Source organism: Carassius auratus, unplaced genomic scaffold (genome assembly GCF_003368295.1).
Source record: "Carassius auratus strain Wakin unplaced genomic scaffold, ASM336829v1 scaf_tig00017588, whole genome shotgun sequence".
Classification (NCBI taxonomy): Eukaryota; Metazoa; Chordata; class Actinopteri; order Cypriniformes; family Cyprinidae; genus Carassius; species Carassius auratus.
The window spans coordinates 153,373-169,522 of NW_020524800.1; the positions used below are offsets into that span (position 1 = coordinate 153,373).

Consider the following 16,150-nt stretch of genomic DNA (forward strand, 5'->3'; position numbering starts at 1 on the left):
TGGGGATAGTGTTTTTTTTTTTTAATTAGTACTTTTGTTCAGCAATGAAAAAATGATCAAAGTGAGATTAAAATCAATCAAATAATCGTTCTTCGTTCACACAGGAGGCTCAGATAAAATATTTAATATTCCTTTTAAAATATTGTAAACTAACTATATTACACACACACACCCTTGTTTAAAAGTCTGGAGTGAGTAAGATCAGTAGATTTGAATTCAATTTGAATGCAAATTTTTTTTAAATAAATTAGAATCTGGTTAGAATAATGAAAATCACATAAAATCAATCAAATAATCGTTCTTTCAAAATCTCACCGACCCTAGACTTTCGTACGGTGATGCAGCATTTGTTTTCCGCTTTAACTGCAATAGCCAGCTGATCTTCTGTGTGCATGGTTTGTCTTTTAATGACAAATTAAATCTGATGTCTGAGAATTCCACCATCAGTTAATTTTCCAATCAACAACTGTCAAGAGATTTGAAAGATGTACTAATGCACTAGAATTAGACTGTTTTATACCACTTTTCTTGGGTTTTGAATGCATTTAGCCTCGTTTTTCTTGTATTTTGTGTGCATTTAGCCTCGTTTTTCTTGTATTTTGTGTGCATTTAGCCTCGTTTTCTTGTTTTTTGTGTGCATTTAGCCTCGTTTTCTTGTATTTTGTGTGCATTAAGCCTCGTTTTTCTTGTATTTTGTGTGCATTTAGCCTCGTTTTTCTTGTATTTTGTGTGATTTTAGCCTCGTTTTCTTGTATTTTGTGTGCATTTAGCCTCGTTTTTCTTGTATTTTGTGTGATTTTAGCCTCGTTTTCTTGTATTTTGTGTGCATTTAGCCTCGTTTTTCTTGTATTTTGTGTGATTTTAGCCTCGTTTTCTTGTATTTTGTGCGCATTTAGCCTCGTTTTTCTTGTATTTTGTGCGCATTTAGCCTCGTTTTTCTTGTATTTTGTGTGCATTTAGCCTCGTTTTCTTGTATTTTGTGTGATTTTAGCCTCGTTTTTGGTAATACCGACAGCGGGATTGAAACTCATTCATGTCTCAAACACACAGGAAGGATGCTGTGGTTGTCCTCTCGATATGGAAACTAACCTAGCAATCTTTCATCAGTTTCCATAATTAACTCTATAACTATGCTAGTCAGCACTATAATCTCAAATATCTACTCCTCTCCGTGTAGTCTACACTAAAAGATCGGCTGGCCTTTCAAATCAACACGCAGCATGTAATCAGTGTTTAAATGAGCTTCTGTGAAGTTCTGCTTCTACAAACTGTCTTATTTTAATCGATCAGTGTAAGTGACTAATCAGCTTTTGGTTAATATGACTCATTCTAGTAATCTGGTTCAAATGAACAAGCGGAGACAAAAGTTAAAACAAAGCATTGTTTAAAACGAGTTGCAAATGTTCAACTCAGAAAAATAATAATAATTGCTCTTCGTCCGTCATAAAACAATCACCACGTCACGCAAGACATTTCTAAAAAGGAGCGGTTGAGATGAATGAAACGTGCTCTATAGTGGCCCTCAATATTGAGATGTCATGGAAAGTTTACCACAAGCTTGTTCATAGTGACAAACAGGAAGGAGGCGCTTAGCTGGTGTGTGGCAGCTCTAGAGCATCTCCAGCAGCTCGCGAGGGCCGTGCAGGTCACAGCGCTGGAGGGAGCGAGTGTGTGAGCATCAGCCTCTACAGGTTCAACTGAGACTTCAGCACATATCCTAAAAGCCCCAAAAGCGGTTCTCGGTGTGGAGTGATGAGGAGACAATTGAACATCTGTGTAGGTAAGGCAGAGGTGAGGGTTTTGCATAGCTGCGTGTGTAGGCTACCAGCCCACAATGAATGCCAAATTAATTAAATGTACAGTGCATAGGACATTTTGGAGACATCTGATTAAATACAAGATGTTTGTGCATGCATATTTAAGTTCATGCTTTATTTGGCAACCAATGCATCCATGAATTAATTCATAAGTTTTCATGATTTTGATGTACAAAAATGCAGTCACATCAGACTACTTGTTGTTTGTGTTTTTTTTTGTGTGTTTTTTTCTGGTTTAGACAGATCTTTGAGGGATGAGGGTTAAAGCCGTGGGACGGTGCTGTTTTATAAAGCCACGAGGCCGTTACAGTCAGACGGTGCTCAGCTAATTGTCTCTAAGTGGCTGTAATGTGATAATTGCATCGGACCGAACTCTTTGTTTTTGCTTGAGCGTAATGAACAACTCATATTTTATGTATGCAGCTATTTAAATGTTATGGATGTTGCAAGGTAAAGGTTTTCCAGCTGGAAAAGGCGCCAAAGTTGGCACATCGTGACACTCTATAGCATACAGTACAGCATGAGAGATACTGTAAGGGTAGTCTCAGAGGGAAATCTCGTCAATGATGAGTGTCAAATGATTTACTGGGTCTATTTGTTTGTTAATGTAGGGCATTTCTATGAGATTTCGGTTGCACTTTATTTTACAGTACGTGTACATACATGTACTTATAGTGTACTTACAGTGTATTTATCTAAGAAAGTTCTGGTAACACAAGGTAACTACATGGGGTAGGGTTAGGTTTAGGGGTAGGTTCAGGGTTAGTACCTAGTTATTACATAGTTATTGTAATTACTATAATAAGTACATAGTATGTACATGAGGAACAGGACTGTAAACCGTGATTTCTATTGTGATGAGATTATGATTTTTTGTAAATGTGATGTTGAGTGTTCAAATATTATACTTTCAGTATTCCACATGGGTTTGGGTTCATTTTTACACACTGGTCAAATGGAAACTGTAGGAGATATTTGATAGCTTTACACAAGTTTGATTTTAAATCATCGATTTCATTTAGCATCCTATATTTTCATATGGTTGACAATGCTTTTCCGGGATTCGAGAAAGAAAATGTGCAATTAGTTTCTTCCCATCATTTACTGTGTATGAAATTGATACACATTTTTTTTTTTTTTTTTTTTCTTTGGCAGGTCTACATTTTGCTGGTAATTTTTACTTATTTATTTCTTTTTCCCCCCAATGGAGATGATGCAAGTAATCTGTGGTCAGCATGATCTGACCATCCTGAATGAGCAGTGCTTTCGAGGACTGTCCAACCTGAGAATGCTTGAGTTTTGGTCAATCTCAGGTTCGTCAGCCCATGAAAAGCTGTCTCGCAGAAACCCCCGCGGAGGAACCAGTGGTCCTCCAGACCACCTGAATGCCGCATCTCATTATAGCTGGAGTGAAAGCAAAATCACTGTCTTGCATCTATCGTTAGTGTTAGATCTTCAGATGTTATTTATTTATAGAGTTAAAAGACTATTCAATACTACGACTTCATCAAAACTATTTAATAATAACCTGCAATTTTACAAATTCAGTAGATGTTGGATACTTATATATTACACTTGATTTAGAGATGGGTTTATTTTTGGATCTCAAAAAAGCAATGAATAAATAAATCTGTTCAAAGCCCAACTTCGTGCAAATGAAGGTCACTGGGGAAAAAGATATGAATGAACTGTCATCAAATCTTTATTAAATTTATTGATTTATGACCACAGTTATGTTGTGTGAATGTCTGAGCATTGGTCGGCACAGTGTTAAAAGGATTTTTTTTGAAGATAAATACGCATATGTTTGATGCTATCATTTTTGTGATTGATATTTGAATTGCTTTAATTTCACGTTTTAATCATTTTGAAGGTCCAAATGTAATATTTAAAAATAATTAAATAAATAATAAAAACACATTGGTCGACCGCTATTCTGAATACTGGCGCTTCCCTCTCAATGTCTACAGTGGCTGTGGTCCGGTTGTGTATAAAGTGTATGTGTGTGTGTGTGTGTGTGTGTGTGTGTGTGTGTGGTGGGTATGATCAATTATTATACAGTTGCCAACCGACACCAAAACCAATGTGCCGATTTTCCTCACTAACACTTTTTTTTCCAATAAATATCTCAGTCTGCTAGAATTATTTAGTTATCAAAATTCGTCTAACTTTTAAAAACATCTTTTATACTGGTTCATATATTTTTAATGACCTTATATACTTTTTTTTCAATTTTTAATTGATTTACTAGAACTGATTTTTGTTGTTCTCCATAGTTGCCATCGCCAGATTTTGATCTTTTAATGTTTTTGTATGTAAGAACCAAAAAAATGTCTAATCCACCAACCCTGGTCTCCCTTTCTTTCATCTTGGCTAAAATGTGTTAATAAGACATAAGCTCTTACATATACTATACCATAAATACATTCACATAATTTATTTGATACAGTGTGTTAAGTATCTCAAATACCCCTCATCTGTAATGTTTCTGCTCAAATCCTTATTCGTGATTTAATGCCACACAGTCTTAACAGCGATCGGTGTGGCAATCTGATAAAGAAAAGAGAAAGTCACTTAGACTGGGTCACTGGGTCAAAGGATTTCAACCTTCAACAAAAGACCGGAGCGGTGAAACAGCGGTCCACTCCACACATGTCCCCTTAAACAAGCTTAATTACAGGAGCCTTCCGAGTGTTTAAAACAATGCTTAATGCTATAGTTTTATGCACATTTCCCCTAGCATCAACCATTATTAGCATCAAAGATGAAGCTGTTTTGCACATCTGATGGATGTGTAGAGATACTAATATTGGACATAATTATGGAAGAGAAAGTGTCTAGTCAATGCAAATAGTGGACAAATAATAATCTGAATGTTGAGTTTAAGTATAGAGCGTGTTATGTGGGATCGTGCGTGTAACACTGATCGGAGTAGTTTGCTTAGGTCTTCAGAAGGTTTTATAATCTGTAAACTCAGGTAACGGTTTGCAGATAACATAAAGAAAGCAGAAGCTTGGAGCACATGTGCCACATCTGTTCTGCTGTGTGTGTGTCTGCACCACTAGAGGGACCATCGTCCATGTGTGATGAGACCAACTCCTGCTAACCAGTCAACACGCTCTGAATCAACACATTCATGTGTCATTCATCAACCAGCTTTATTTTGAGGATGTGCCCAAAAAAGGTGTATTCAACTTTAAGAAAATGCATGCACTTTCAGCAGTTTTGTTGCAATAAAAGCTTATCAGAAACTCCCACACGAGATTCACAGTAGCATATGTGCTAAGCTAAGCTAAATATGAACAAAACGTCCTTTTGTAGACATTTGGTGATACTAAATGAAGTAAATTACCATAAAATAAATAAAGTTAGAATAGAGTTATGACATAGTCTTTGGTTAGTTTAATTAGCTTTTTATAAAACACTAGACTAGACCAGTCATGAGGTTATGGCTTTATGGGCATGCACACATCAATGCAGCATATGTTTTGTCACACTGTACAACAATAATAACTATGTTTTCATTCTCGTAGGGGGTAGGTGTAGACATTTTTTTATTAATTTTTATTTATTGTTAGTTTCCGTTTTTTGTAATTGTAAAAGTAATTGTTATTGATAAAAAGTTAGCTGTATTGATGTATGCATGCCACAGCTGTATCTAGCCTTAACCGTGCCAGGGTTGAATGGTGGAGGACAAGATTTGAAGTGAATACTGAAGTTACGCTCTATTTTCCACAATCAGAAATAGAGTGAATTCAGAAGGCTTAACAAAAGTGATCGTGTGGACTTTTACTAGCTTAATGGAGTTACAAGGGCGCGTTTATCAGGGCGTCAGACCCTCAGAAAAGAGAACAACTGCATTATGCTAATGCATGCATAAATAAAGAAGAAAATGTCACAGATATAAAATAAGTTTTATTTGACTTTGGTTATGTGATCAAATCATTTATAATAGTCTGATATGACTATTACTTTTTGTGCCTGAAAAACTGTTGTTCACTTTTAAATAAATCATAAGACACCTAAGACAAGGTGCATGCGGTATGCCAATTATCTAACCAATTATTTATTCATGAATAATAATATTGTGTCAGGTGGACCTACAGACTGAAGAGGATATGAAGAACATGTGTAGATCCTCTTTGAGTTCATCCCACCGGTGTTTAACAATAGGCTTTATACTCAGGGGGAAGAGCCCCACATGAGCGTCTATATTTCTCTCTGTGTGTGTGTGTGTGTGTGTGTGTGTGTGTGTGTGTGTTGATGAAAGGTTAGGTCTTTGCAGCTCATCACAGTGTGTTTAGGGTTAAAAGATATTTGGATAAGAGGTCTGTTCCTAAAGTGTAAACTTTGGCTTAAGAGAAAGATGATCATGTGTGTGTGTGTGTGTGGAAGGTTAAACACCATCTGGATAGACACGTTTGAGAGATCATGCATGTTTGCGCTCGCGCTTGTGTGTATATAACAGTGACCAACATTTCTACTTCTCTTTCTTCACTTCTCTGAGCTCCACAAACCCAGGTCGAGGGGAAGAGCTGGCCAATGAGTCTTTTGTTCTCTGATTTAGAAGGTCTTTCCACCAACTCGTTTCATCTTACCTCTCTGCACGCTTTCACATGAATGCAGAAGGCGTCTCTAAAGGATTTTTAGGTCATGGGTGCCTCTTCATGACAGGCCTTGTCTGATTTCACATCCTTCTCTCTGATGAGAGAAAGAGTGTTTTGTGTGAGAAGGTGTTTCTGTCGGTCATGAACAGCCAGAATGTGAGGTGCTCATGAATCAAATACATGCAGGCAACTCTTGTGTAAAACTGAATTTTGTTGCGTGTGTTTAGGGCACAGCAGGTTTAAAAGGCCCTCAGGAAAAAAAAAAAAGACCCATTTAATTTTACTTTCTCAGTATCTGAATAGAAACAAAAACACTTTTTCTGAATGCCTGTTTGTTTCTATGAACTGTAACATTTCCTGGTCAAGATTTACATTGACAAAACTCTGAATCTGAAGTCATTTCATTCAATATTTAACCATTGAATCCTTGACATGTTCACATACTTTTGAAAAAGTGTGAGGTCAGGAATATTTTTTTAAGAAATCACTACTTTTATTCAGCAAGGATGCATTTTATTAATCAAATGTTACAGTAAAAACATTTTTAATGTTACAAAAATTATAATCAAATAATGTTATTTCAATTAATCTAAAAGCTATTCTTTTGAACATTATATTAATCAAATAATGATGAAAAAATATGTTGCAGTCTCCACAAAGATATTAAGCAGCATGCCTGTTTTCAACATTATACAATAATAATAAATGTTCTTTGTGCAGCGAGTCAGAATATCAAGATGATTTCTGAACGATCATGTGACACTGAAGACTGGAGGAGTGATGCTGAAAATAATATTTACAACCAAAAACAGAGGTAAATATGAGACTGGAAGTACCTTCAAATATTATTTGGGACAAAATAGGACCCAGAGTCATAAACTTGAATAATATTAAATCATTTTAATCTTAAGATAAGTCTCAATGTTCTGACTTATCTAGATACCCTCTAAAAAACGAATTAGGACTGACCCTAAAAGAGGAATCCCGAGCAACCTTAGGGTGGTTTTGTTATTTAAAAAATATTAATAAAAAATATGATAATAAATAAACAAAAAATAATGATTTTAAAGTTATCAAGAAACCTCAATTTATTTAGCCAATGGAACGCACCACTCATTTTTCCTCTGAAAATGGCATCATTATATTTTCTGCATTGCTGTTGGAAAAGATGCTTAAACAGTATCGAAAGCACACACACACACACACACGCACGCATGCAAAACACAACATTATCAATCTCACATTAGCCAAGTGGGAGGTAAATCTGTGTTTACATAACTAAATTACGCTAAACATCTTCTGCTCACACGAAATCCAGTTTTGACTCAGTTTCGCAGTGTGTTAGAACAGTTGTGCTCGCCTAAGCCATTAAGACATGAACACACTGCGTCTTCCAGTCACTGAGCTGAATAGAGGCAGGATGCATCCCACAATGCATTGCCTGGAATCTCCCAAAAGTCTCAGATAAAGCCATCAGGGGTTGTGGGTCTTGGATAGGTAGTCAAGCAGGGTCACAACCTCCTCTCTTCCTCTCAGTTCCTCCCTCGCTCTCCTGTTCTTCTGCCATTGTTTGACCCACTTTCTCTGTGTCTGAGCTGACTGCTCATAGACTTTATTGATTGGGATTTCTATTTGCTTCTCCCTCTCAGCATTCTTTCTCTTTCTCTACTTTCTTGCTCCCCTGTGATATATATATATATATATATATATATATATATATATATATATATATATATATATATATATATATATATATATATATATATATACTGTATGATGGGGTGAGATTCTCTTTTCTCCTCAAGTGTTGCTCTCAGTTCCTTGTAACTTCTCCATATATATATATTAGGATGATCATAAAAATTAAAAAAAGAGGATCATAGAAACTGATTTTTTTATTTTTTATTAATTAATTCACAGGACACAAAACAGTAAATTTTCCCACTAAACAAACAAAAACAAACATATAGCAGCACAACTGTTTTTAATATTGATAACAATTATAAATGTTTCTTGAGCAGTAATTCATCATATCAGAATGATTTCTGAAGATCATGTGACACTGAAGACTGGAGAAAATTCAGCTTTACATCACAGGAATAATTTAATCTTAAATATATTTCAATAGAAAACCATTATTTTGACATCTTTCGAAAAGAATAATAATTTAAAAAAATGGTGGTGTGCATAATTCTCCCCTTTTGTTGTACACTAGGTCATCTTTGAACGCGTTCCTGGGTGTTTCTCGGAGTTCTTGGGAGAGAGAGGAAGGACGGGGGATGAGTAGAGGTGAGAGAAGAAATGAAAATCTAAATTAGAGGAGTTGGTCAGGCAAGAAAGGGAGGGATGGATAGAGGAACTGAGAAATGGAGAGATGGGGGAGGAGTGACCTAATGAGCGAGTGTTTGCGTCTTCATCTGGAGGAGAGAAAACAAAGACTTGCTCTTCTGTTTCACTTGATGTACCTGGTTCAGACTCAGGGGTATGGAACTGAACATAACCCCTAAAAAATACTGTGTCTTGGTGTGTAACTGCTCCCTCACTTTGTGCTACAGACATGACTAATTCCTCAAATCAATGTCATCACCTGACATTTGATCACATGTGTGGAAAATCCTGCATCCCAAGTTATGTACGGTTCTATACATTTACACTTGGGTAGTCTGGTCTAGAACATATTCATTTCAGAAGGATATTTCATCTCAATTGGAAAACCTAAATGATATTTGGTTCATAGAAACATGCTGTTTTCCTTCTGAGAGAAAAGATCGTTCAAGCACAACTGCTGTTTATAATATTTGCTGCATTTTCCCCAGACTTACATGAAAGCATGCTTATGTGAAAGCACCAGATATCCATATAACTATAACGCCTGTCCTTCATAAAATTCCTCCCATTCTTTGTCCATTTTGAGTTTGTTTATTTTTTATTTTGGCTAATTTGAATACCCTTTCCATCACCAATGCGAGTGTTGTACAATGCTCCATTTAAAATGTGCATGCTTCTGTCCATTCAATGGAATCAGAATCAGCGCAGTAAATATGTTCTGTCCAGGCCTAGCACTATCTTTATCTTGGCATGTGAACCATAGACTGCATAAAACAATGAACTTAGGTATACATAGGTTTCTGACGAGCACCGTTGAAGCCTAAAGTGAGCCTGACGAAGACCTGATGGTCGAAACGTTGCAATAAATGATTTTCATAGAGCAGTTATATCAGTGTGCAGACAATCCGTTTGTATTTCTGTTAAAACCTTAACAAAGCCCATGCATCTCTAGCTCTCTTGTTGGTCTGCTTGCTTCTATTGTTCTCATTTGTAAGTCTCTTTGGATAAAAGCTTCTGCTAAATGATTTAATGTAAATACATTGTTTAGATGATGCTGAAACTCCTCTTGTGTCTTCATCAGCCCTACCCTTCAATTATGTTCTTTCCCTCCCTCTATTCTCTCTATTGCTGTTTCCCCTTAACTCCTCCTCTTCTGACCTCACTTTTCTTTCTAGCCGCAAAACAGGCCGGACGGATAGAGCATCCCACGCCTTCCCATGATGCCTCTCCCTTGGCGTCCATTAACCCATTCCATCCTGTGAGACTGTGGAAATTATTAGGGTGGGTCTTCTTGCATAAGACATGGGCCTTAAATCACTCATCATTACAAACACACACACACACACACACACACACACGATCCATCCCAGCTGGAGTCTCTGTTTGACTCTGTTATCTGTCACTCTGACACCTTCACTATGGATCTTGTCTTCATGAATTTCACGAAACAACCAGCCAGACACAAAGAAATATATTCCCAAATATTCATACATTTCTGAATTGAAATTGTATTAAATATAACTTTCTATCATATTCTGATCCTTATATATAAGTCCATGGAAAAATGGAATTCCGATCGTTTAGAAATGTAATAACACACCCCCTTCTCAACATGTTGCACACTTTGAGTTTTCTTTCAAGTTTACCTACTGTTAAAGCCTGAACCAAGAACTATATTAAAGAGATAGTCCACCCTAAAATTTAAATTCTGTCATCATTTACTCACCCTCATGTAATTTCAAACTCGTATGAATTAAAAAAAAAAAGCCATCTAATGGGAGTCAATGGCTACCAGCAACTCTTTGGTTACCAGCGTTTTTCAGAATATCTTCTCTTGTGTTCAACAGATGAAAGAAATTCATACGGGTTTGGAACACTTTGAAGGGGTGTAAATGATACCATAATTTTCATTTTTGGGTGAACTGTCCCTTTACTATGACGGTGTTTTAGCACCATGTAAAAAAATGATTACGAGATTAAAGTCATAATATTTTGAGAATAGAGTTGCAGAAATATGAGATTAAAGATTCACTTTCAGAATAAAAAATTACTAATATTTTACTCACCCTCTTGTCATCCAAGATGTTCGTCTTTTTTTCTACAGTCGCAAATAAATTAAGGTTTCTAAATAAAATATTCCAGGATTTTTCTCCATATAATGGACTTCAGTGGGAGCCAACAGGTTGAAGCTCCAAATTGCAGTTTTCATTGCATTCTTACTTCAACTTTTAGAACGTTTTTATTGATGTTTTGTTAAAAAGCGTGAAGAATAAAGGGTTGGACGCCACAGACGTTATTTGTGGAGTAGGTGGTGTAATTTTCAGATTAATTCAATGTATTCACACAATATACTACTTTATTCTCAAAATATTACAGAGATTAATCTCATATTGCCGCAATTTTACTATTACTTTATTCTTATAATTTTTACGTAATTCTCAAAATTCAATCTCTTAATGCTACAACTTTATTCTCCAAATGCATTTTAGCAGACACTTTTATCCAAAGCAACTTACAGTGCACTCAGGATAAAAAAATTTTACCTAACATGTGCTCCCTGGGAATCAAACCCACAACCTTTTAGACTGCTAACACTGAGCCACAGGAACACTGTAATATAATAATTTAATATACACTCTATTTTTACTTTAGAAAATATTACGACTCTGATCTCATATGGCTAAGACTTTATTCTCAAATATTACGAATTTAGTCTCATATTGCTACGACTTTATTCTCGTAATTTTTAATTTATTCTTAAAATTGCACGACTTTAATCATATAATGGTACTACTTTATTATTATAATTCTAAAAAAATTATGACTTGTAATCTTATAATCTTAGAATTATAACTGCATTCTGATTGGCTGTCAATGTTATTATCCTTCATTAGCTGGAAAACAGTCATTCTGAAAGTTTGGACCTCCTTATTCTTATATAATCAGAACACTTTACACTTTAAAGTTACCGTTTTAGTTTTGGCCTTAATTGGTGTGAAAATAACTTTTGAGGTTTGTTTGATCATCAGCCCTACTGTAAGTATAAGGAAGAGTAAGAGTGATTCTTCGACTAGCCAACAGCACTAATCACTTCTTCAATCTCTGTGTGTCAGCAACTCTCACACACATTCATGGCCTAAGAACAGTCACTCCCGGATACATGAATCTGCCCTTCTGACACACACCATCCTCCACCGAGCACATACCCACATACAGCATCTGCACATGCCCCTACCCTTTCAACCCACGCTGTGTGCTCTCTCTTTTTCTCTTTCTTCCTCTCATGTTAGTAAGCTGCTTAAACACCTACTAGCAGTGACATCACAGGCTCCGGTGCCAGTACATATCCCTTAGTGCGAGAGGGAGGAAGAAAAAGACCAAGATACAAAAAGCAAGAGTGGTTATCAGTTTTTCTGCACTCTTCTCCTCCTTTCTCTCGCGGCAGAGGCTGGGGGCCTGTCCTCTTACATTAACCGCTGCTCAGACACACATAGGCCTCCACCTCGCTAGTGTGGAAACGCGTCGTCAGACGATTATGGCGAAAAAGAAAAAAAAAACAAATTAAACAAACAAATCCTCCCCAATAGATGAACAGCTTGAGAAGAGGAGGAGTAGGCTGTGAGGGAGTGGAAGTGGAGGAAGAGAGAAAGAAAAGTCATATTTCAGCCTAGTGAAAAATAAATATACTTATATGCATTTGAAATATATGACATTAAAACACATTTTAGACTTAATATTAAGAATTGTGCATTGTGCACAAGCAGTATGCCAAATAAAGTTGAATTATAATTTTTTATATCAGTATGTCTCGAGTTATCTGTTATCTGTAAATATGTTAATAGAGTTTAACTATACTTAATATGCAATACATGTATTTTAAATATATTACTTTTTTTACTAGGGCATCCTTAAATATAAAGAAATACAGTTATGATATGATATTAAGACCATTAGTGTATTTTTTTATTGTGACATGTACTAAATATCAATTAAGGATTAACAATATTCTCATTACTGTAATAGCAAAAAATATTAAAACTCTTATTTGACCTGTAAAGTATTTTTACATCATAGTATTATAGTTTTTTACTGTACCACAATAAAAACTGTTTTACAGTAATAAGACCACCGTTGAGAAGCAATTGAGAGATAAACACTGTAAAAGTCCACACATATTCAGATCTGAGATCTTGTCTTCATTAGTTTATCTTTTACTCTCGTTACTAAAATGGTTGCTAGAGTATAGTATTCTGGATGGTTGCTTTCTAGTGCAAGTCAAAACAGCCCATTTAGCCCAAGTCTATTCTCCACATGTGGTATTTTCAGTTTTACCATTTAAAAATCGCAGTTTCAATTGCTTAGAAATGTGATAACACCATTTCTCAACCAGTCACATGATTTGATGTCCCTAGCACAAACTGGGTAATGTCCAGACACGTTCAAATTTTGGGGAGAAACACGATGCAGACTTGGTTCAGTGAGATTCACCCATACAGGAAATGAGTGAAGCAATGAGGGAGAAAGTGAGAGGAGAATTATGAGGAAAGCTGGACACAACAGGGATGGCAGTGGATGCTGGAGGAAGCTCTTCACAGCTACGTCACTAAGGTGTTTCCCTGTAAATTACACGTTTTGTAGGGTAAAAAAAAGCCTGCGTCTGAAAATGTTTCTGGGCTTTTACTGACATCAGTTCCTCTTACCCCTAAATGTTTTTCTACATGCAACCACACTGTAAAATCAAGTCCTGGAAAATACTTTGTTTGGAAATCACCCTGGGGCATCAAAGAAAAAACACATGAAACTGCGCTCTTTAGATCCTGGAATGCATTTGTATTGTCTAATGAACGGATACACAATGCATTGATTTCCTGAGCAGCACACACAAGCACACACTGTGTTCGTGTAGACTGTATTGTAGTTACTGTGCAGCCCTGAGCTGATGACCCGAGCACCCTCGTGGCCGAGCACTGCCCCTTCCCTGTGAGGTCAGGGGTAATTTGTTCTGGTGTGGGAGTGTGTCACGGCCCCTAAAGGTCAGGTAAGGTCAAACTAAATGGCTTGCTGCTCTGTTAAAGAAGAAAGCAACGTTAAGGGATTAACCCTTTCCTCCCCCTCATATAAACACAAACAGCTCTCGCTGGATCTTCAAACCACTCCTGGGAGTATAAATGTTGAAATAGCAGTGAAGAGCAACATGGAGCTCATAAATGGTTTTAGATGCTTCTCTTTGTACATATTTTTATTTATTTATATATATTTATATATATCATTTTATATATCATTTTTTTTAAAGATCTCCAATCCTGCATTTAAAGATAAGTTATTACAAATTAAAATAACAGTTTTTTTTATGTATTTGGAATGTATTTTAATTTTAAGTAATGACAAAGCTGAATTTTTTCCATTTTCCATTAATCCATTCAAAAATCATTCTAATAAGCTTTTCCGTGTTTTTTTTTATTTTTTTATTTTTTATTTTTTTTTATCAATGTTGAAAACAGTATGTTGTGTTATATTTTTGTGAGAAAAAAAATGTGATTCAGGATCACCATCAAAAGAATACATTTTAAATCTTAGACATTTTTAAATAGAAAACCGCTTATTGTAAATGTATTTCACAGTATTACTGTTTTATTATATATATTTATTATATATTATTATATTATCTTTATAAGGAATTTATCTTTATATTTAGGAATGGAAAGGCTTTATCTCAACATTGAAGGCCTGAAGGAAATGAAGGAAGGGTTTTAGTATTTCAAAAGAAAAGAGAAAAAGGGGGAAGAGATTTCCTGGAAGCTTTGTGTGTTCCCTGACATCATTAAAACAAGCAATATAGTGTTCCAACCTGGAGAGCTGTATCAGGAGGGTGACCTCTGCAACAAGATGATGTTTTTGCTTCGGGGGAAGAGAAGGTCCATTTTGTATTCTAATACTCCCCCCTACAAGTACAGAGAGAGTAAGGCGGAGAGAGAGCCAGCTACCAAGAGTTAGGGAACAGTGGTCTGGTTCGCTTTCGTTTTTCTGTTTCTAAAACACTGAGAGTGAACGAGAGAAAGGAAGAGAAGATAGGAGCTTGTTAAAGCTCAACAGGAGGCGAGCCTTCAGTCTATGTGCTTGTAAGCTGGGGAAGGTCACCCCGCTGCAAAGAACCGAGTAGAAAAGGAGCAAGAGAGCAGAGAGAGAAGAGAGAGAGAGGGGCCCTTGAGTGATTTCTGAGGCGGGCAGGGGGCAGAAGTGGTGGGCACGTGAGGGGGTGGTTTAGTGATGGCAGCCAAGGCCATTCATGCTACAAAAATGAAATGAGAGAAGCAAGGGAAATGGAGTGGGCCCGGAGTGGGAAAGAGAGAGGAGAGAAGCCCGAGTTCAGCACAGTCTCGTCTCTAACATCGAAGGGTTTCTGAATGTGAGTTAAAAAAAAAAAACTTGTTTCAACTGAGGCGGAGTCTAGGGCAGTTTGACACTTGGTTCGATTGTTTGGTGTTGAACAGGTTTTAGTTTACACCCCCTTCCACCACCTGTGGGGCTTATTTCCCCTAGGCTACCTTTGTGTTATCAACGTGAGCACCATCATGAGTATTATCCACAACTAAACTAACTTGGTAAGACTCTAGACTCTAGAAGGTATAAGCTTATTTGACTTATGTCTCTTTGAAAGAAACAATGCAAGTTGGCAGTTTCTGTGGAGTCCAGAACTACTGGGTTTTACATTTGGTTTCAAATTTACTTTGTGACCGTTTCAAAAGTGATAGTTCACCCAAAAATGCAAATTACCCCATGATTTACTCCCCCTCAAATCATTGATGTATATGACTCTTCCGAGCTTTATAATGGCAATGAATGGGTGTTGAGATTTTGAAGTCCAATAAAGTGCATCCATCCATCATAAAAAGTGCTCCACATGAAGTGCTGCACATATAAGCCAAGAGGAGACTGGTTTTCCTTGTGTGTAAACAAAACTTGGTTCTTGCGAGATCAGCATATTCTCACCAGAGCTTATGTCCTGCGTCATCTGCTGGAACGCCACTCTTGTGAACACGCATGCGAGAGTTAACGGAAGACAAAGATTACAGTTTATAAGCTTTAAATATGGACATTTTTCTTACACAAATGCATCGCTTCTCTTCAGAGGGCTTTATTAACACCCCTTAGCTATGTGGAGCACTTTTTATGATGGGTGAATGCACTTTATTGGACTTAAAAGTTTCGAAAACCATTCACTCTCATTATAAGGCTTAGAGAGCCTTTACATTTTTTATATAACTCTGATTTTATACGTCTGAAAGAAGTAATATACACCTAAGATGGATTGGGGGTAAATGATGGGGTAATTTTCATTTCTGGGTGAACTTTCCCTTTATAAAAGCATGTTCCATGTTCTTTGAGAATTAAAAGATT

The 16,150-nt window shown here is 36.5% G+C and overlaps 1 long non-coding RNA gene across 1 annotated transcript; it reads left to right on the forward strand.

The window, feature by feature from the left end:
* Positions 1-1,491: 1,491 nt before the first annotated feature.
* LOC113075740 (uncharacterized) lies at positions 1,492-10,463 on the forward strand. The gene is made up of 4 exons (XR_003281035.1): positions 1,492-1,780; positions 7,145-7,238; positions 8,640-8,713; positions 9,928-10,463. It is a non-coding gene; the product is annotated as an uncharacterized LOC113075740 (long non-coding RNA).
* The last annotated feature ends 5,687 nt before the right edge of the window (positions 10,464-16,150 follow it).